Raw genomic sequence first — 6,000 nt, 5'->3', positions numbered from 1 at the left:
TAATCTAAATGCTATCTAGAAGATAGGTTTAGATTATTTTCCTTTGATATTTAGAGTGGAGGCTATTCAAAATAATAAGACATTTTTGTTTAGATTTGAGAAAATGTGGATGCAGCATCCACAATTTGAGGATCTATTTGTAGAATGGTCGAACATAAATATTCAAGGAATTGTCAAAAATATAAGAGGATTAATTGAGAGGGGAGGGGTGAATTAGTTAATACTAAAATAAATCCCAAATCCCATAGATGTCAGTACAAAATAAAGTCTGAAAACTGAATACTATTGATGCTCGATAAACATACATAAAATGTTGTAACTCAATAAGTATTGATTATGAAAATATTTAAATGTTATCTATGATTACCCTTACTTTAGCTTAGTTCTAAACACATAAAATAAAATAGCATGAAAAAATTTTACACCTGAATTAATGAAGAAACCCAATTTGAGAAAAACCACCAATTGCAACTAGTTATTATTTTCACTCTTATGAAGTCAGCCTTGCTAAGAACCAACCCTATTAAAGGTTACAAAATACACTATTAGGTGTGAACCTATTAAAAGATTTAGTCACTCTATTAGGAGTGGCCTTGTTAAAGGTCTTAAGACAATTTAATTGAACTACCACCTTGTTAGAGGATTTACAAATAGATGTTAAGCTAACTCTATTAAGAGATTTAGATCATTTCTACAATGGTTAGAGAGTAACAATGAGATGACCTAATTTCTAATGCAATTTAATTGCTAATTATAAATCTTTTTTTTTGGCTTGTACTTGATCCTTCTTGATCAAATATATCTTTTTAGCTCCACAAGGATATTCTACTTATCATTAAATCTTTAATACATTCATAACTTCTCAATTTTTTTGAATCCACAACTTGACCTTATATCTTTCATATTGTCAAGTCAGCTCATATACAACTTAGAATAACTAATATTCATTACCTTAGTCAGCTAGAACCAATAGATAAATTAATTAAGCTAACTATGCAAAAATAATAAAATCCTTCATTAGCTAACCTAGCTCGATAGACACTAACTCAAAAATAATTTCTTGTGTTAACCAACAGAAGCTTGGTTAACACTACAAACTTGCAAAGATCCTTTAGCAATCGAGTGATCCTAGTTAACACTAGTTCCATCCAACTTTTCTTCATTAATTGAGTGAGCTAAGTTAACAATCATCTTCTATAGACTATTCTTCGTTGCTTGAGTCTACTTAGTAGATACTACCTTCTAAACTAGGCAAACAGAGGAAATCTTGGCTGAAATAGAAAACTATCTTCACTACCCAAGTGAGTTCAACATACACTGAGAGATAATGATATGAAATTTGTGTAACATCAAAGAAAATACATAATTAATCAATTATATCCAACAATATCCCTTGTTGACATTGATGGGAACACAAGATGTCATAACACAATAAAATTTTGGAACAAGAATAAAGTAAGGAACATATCCTTAGTTTTATTCATGGGAACTCCCTCTATTAGTATGAGCTCTTTCTTCCTTCTACTCCTCCTTTTTTCTACAAAAACTTCTGCCAAGTTCATTGCCCCTTCTAGATATTTCTTCATAAACTTTCTATGATAGAAAACTTCTCCTTCTTTGGAATGACAAAAATTTCTATGGCATATGACATTAAACTTCTCCCTCTTTTACAATAGATGCCAAAGACAACAACTCTATTAATATCAATGTACCTTAAGTATCAATTCATTTACAATATGCCCTTGTCAATTCTGTACCAACTATTTGATCTTCAACTTTCTTTGGTTAATGCATCACTAAACTTTATTTAGTGAGATTTAGATAGGGGAATGACCCCTAGCTTACCTCTTAGATACAAAAATGCATCCTTGGGTAATGGCTTGGTGAATATGTCTGCAATTTGTTCTTTTGTATTTACATATTCTAATCTAACTTCTTTATCCTACACCAACTCTCTTAAGAAGTGATATTTTATAGCAATGTGCTTTGTTTAGGTATGCATCATTGGATTCTTTGATATACTGATTGCACTAGTGTTATCACATTATATGACTATTAGATCATTGATCTCTATCTTCATTGCTTCTAATAGTTGTTTGAACCAAACAATGTTAGAACAATCAACTCCTACTGCCATGTATTTTCCCTCTACTATGGATTGAGAGATATAAGTTTGTTTCTTTCTAGTCCAAGAAACTAGTCTTTTACCAAGAAAGAATATTCCACCACTAGTGCTTTTTTTGTCATCAAGACTTCCCACCCAATTAGCATCAATAAAAACATTCAAGTCCAAATTTTCTACAAGTTTTTACAATAAGCCATAGTCTTCAATACCTTTTAGATATCTCATGATTCTTTGGATTTCCATCATGTGATTTTCTTTGGGGTTTGCTGAGAATCTTGCCACCATACCAACTACTAATGCAATATCAAGCCTTGTATGCACTATATACTGCATGTTTTTCCAATCATTAATTTGTATGTGGTCTAGTATACTTCTTTGGAATCATCATTCTTGGAAAGCTTATGTCCAATAGACATAGGGGTTCCAACTAGTCTTGAATCTTTATTTCCAAACTTCTTTAGTATTTTCTTGATATACTTAGATTGAGTGATCCAGATACCATTTTGGTTCTACTTTATCTACAACCCAACAAAGAAGTTTCTCTCATCAAACATGGACATCTCCAATTATTTACTTATTTCTTCTAAAAATGCTTTGCAAAAGTCACCATTTCCTTTGAATAAAGTACCATCAACAAATATTTTTTCCAACACAATCTTATTGTCTAGTCCTTCTTTGATATATAGACTAATGCTATCATTTATTCTTTGAAAGCCAATTTGTATCAAGTAATTATGAAGTCTTTCATACCAAGCTCTAGGAGCTTTCTTGAGACCATATAAAGCATTGTATAGTTTGCAAATCATGTCTCTTTTGCTAGGATCTACAAAACCTTTTAGTTATTCAATGTAGACTTTGCCATCAAGATCTCCATTCAAGAATGCAGATTTAACATTCATTTGATACACTTTAGATCCTCTGTGTGTTTTATATCAATACCTTCTTCTTGAGAATAACCTTTACATACTAGTCTTTCCTTATTTTTGGAAAACTTTCCATTTTCATTAATCTTATTTTTGAACACCCACTTTGTGCCAATTACATTTTTATCCTTTGGTCTAGGAGAAAGAGTCCAATTTTTGTTCTTCTCTATTTGTTCTATCTCTTCATTCATTACTTCAACCCAAATTTCATTATGTAGGGAATCTTTAACATTTCTAGGTTCAAATTCAGCAAGTAAGCATGTACTTTTTAATTTGCTTCTTTTCATTGTTCTATCATATTTGTCTCTAATGATCTAATCAAGTGCATGATGACTTCTAACATATCTTTCTAACATAGGTTCTTTAGGTTTTGAATGAGTTCCACTATTTTCATCATGAACTTTAGTATCAAACTCAGGTCCCACTATCTTTGGTTCAGGTCCATCACAATTAATTTGAACTAATTTGGTAGCTTTTGACTATGACTTGGGTCCTTCAAATGGTGACTCAAGTTGCACTATCTACAACTCAGTAACTATTGCAAATTTTAGGGACTCGGGAGATGAAGCCTCCTTTCTTTCAAATAAGTTTTGTAGGGTATAAAGTTCATGGTAAATAAATCTTCTATAATCCTTTGTCTTTTTCTTGTTTTCTTCTTCACTCTTTTCTAAAAACTCATCAATTCTAACATGTGCACTTTCTATTATTTTATGAGTAGACAAATTCAAACATTTGTATGCTTTAATCTTGTAGGAGTATCCTAAAAATATTCCTTCATAACCTTTTACATGAAATTTTCCTTTTCTAGATTCCTTCAAGATATAATATTTGCTGCCAAATACTTTCAAGTAACTTACATTAGGTTTGTAGCCAAACCTTAGTTGATAAGGAGTTTTGTTTGAATCCTTCTTCAACTATACTTTGTTCAAGATATGAATTGTAGTGCTGATATATTCCTTTCAATATTTGATAGCAACATTATTTTCAATCATCAATGTTCTTCCACAATCCATGATGGATATGTTTCTTCTTTCAGCTACACCATTCTATTGTGGTGTATCAAGGGCTGATACGTGTGTTTTAATTCCTCTCTCAATGCAAAAATTATTAAATTCATTAGAGATGAACTCACCATCTCTATCTAATCTTAAACATTTCAATCTCTTTCTAGTTTCTTTTTCTACCCTTGCCAAATGCTATTTGAACTTCTAAAAGGATTTTTATTTTTCTTTTAGACACATTACATTCATCATTCTAGAATAATCATTAACAAAAATAATGAAAAACTCTTCTCCACTATAACTCTCTATTACAATAGGTCCACATTAGTCTGTATCAACAATTTCTAAGACTTCTTGTAACTAATAGTTTTTTCTTTTGAAACTAGTCTTTCCCATCTTACCAATTTGGTAATTCTTGCATAAACCCATATCAGGTTTCCTCAAACTAGGAATACCTCTTACTTTTATATGTTTTCTTATCTTAACTATATTATCAAAGTCTACATGACATAATATTTTGTTCCATAACCAATTTTCTTGTGCATGAACATTTATTGAGATCAAGATAAAATAGATTACCTTTTGTTTGCTTGCTAGATCTAATCAGATTTCCTTTTCCATATAGTAGTTTGGCCTGTCCATTCATGAATTCTACCTTGAATCCAATTTTATTCAACTATGTCACACTTAGTAGATTATGCTTTAGTCCTTCAACCCAATAAGCATTGTCACATACAAGTTCTTTACTCAATGAAATACATCATTTTCCTTTTATGTTACAAGGTTCATTGTTTCCAAATCTCACACTATCTCCATCATAATATTCCATGTTCTCAAATTTTATTTTATCTCCAATTATATGATGTGAATATCCACTATTAATAATCCATATATCATTTTTTCTAACATGAGAGATGAGTGCCATCTGATCTCCTTCATCATTAGATTCATCTTCTACAACAATATATAACATTTCATCTTCTCTATTATAGACAATATTTCTTACCTTTGACCTTGTCATTCTTGTAGTTCTTGGAATCCTTCTCACCTTTGTGCTTGTTTCTATTCTTTTCAAATTTGATTTCTTTGTTTAGACACCTTGAAGTGATGTGACCAACTTCTTCACAAGAAAAATAGATCAGAAGAACTTTACCTTTGTACTTTCCTCTGCCTTTGGAATACTTTCTTGCAAGTAGGGCTTCAAAAACTTCAAGATCACTATCTAAACTTTCTTTTTTTTCTTCTTCTTCACTTCCTTATTTATTGTACTTTGATTTCTTACCATTTTCTTTGAGTGAGAGTTTATCTTTAAAAGTAGACTCAATAACCTTTGAACTAGGAACATAGTTATTAAAATTATCTAACTCAAAAACTCTCAATCTTCCAAATAGAGCATCAAAAGATATTTTATTATTTGGATCACATATCATCTCTTGAATAATAGATACTCTAATTGCATAAATAGGAAGAAGAGTTTTGAGTGCCTTTCTTACAACTATTTTCTCTTCAATGTCTCCTCTAGATGCTTTGATTGCACTTACACTTGCTTTGATTCTTTCCACATAGTTTGCAATATTATCATCTTCTTTCATTTTAATCTAATCAAAATGACCTCTAAGACTTTTAGCCTTAGCTTTTCCTTAATTTTCATCTCCTCCATATATGTCTTTTAGTTTGGTCCACATCTCATGAGCTATTTTGGAGTCTTTGACTTCATCAAATTTAACACAACTAAGAGCAAATGCAATTTCAATCATCATGATGTTATGATTCTTCTTTTTAGAAATATCTTCAACTAATAATGTTCCAATGGGAGTCTTGTATTAAGCATCAAGATATTTACACCTTGAATCACTAATAAAATCCAAATATAACCTCATAAGTCCTTTTCATGCTACAAAATTATCTTAGTTCAGCTTGGGAATCTCTCTTCTATATGACATCTTGATCT

This window comes from Cupressus sempervirens, chromosome 4 (genome assembly GCF_028749045.1).
Source record: "Cupressus sempervirens isolate cs-2001-9-10 chromosome 4, ASM2874904v1, whole genome shotgun sequence".
In the NCBI taxonomy this organism is placed as follows: domain Eukaryota; kingdom Viridiplantae; phylum Streptophyta; class Pinopsida; order Cupressales; family Cupressaceae; genus Cupressus; species Cupressus sempervirens.
The sequence above is the reverse complement of the archived record's forward strand: the minus strand, read 5'-3'. Positions refer to the sequence as shown.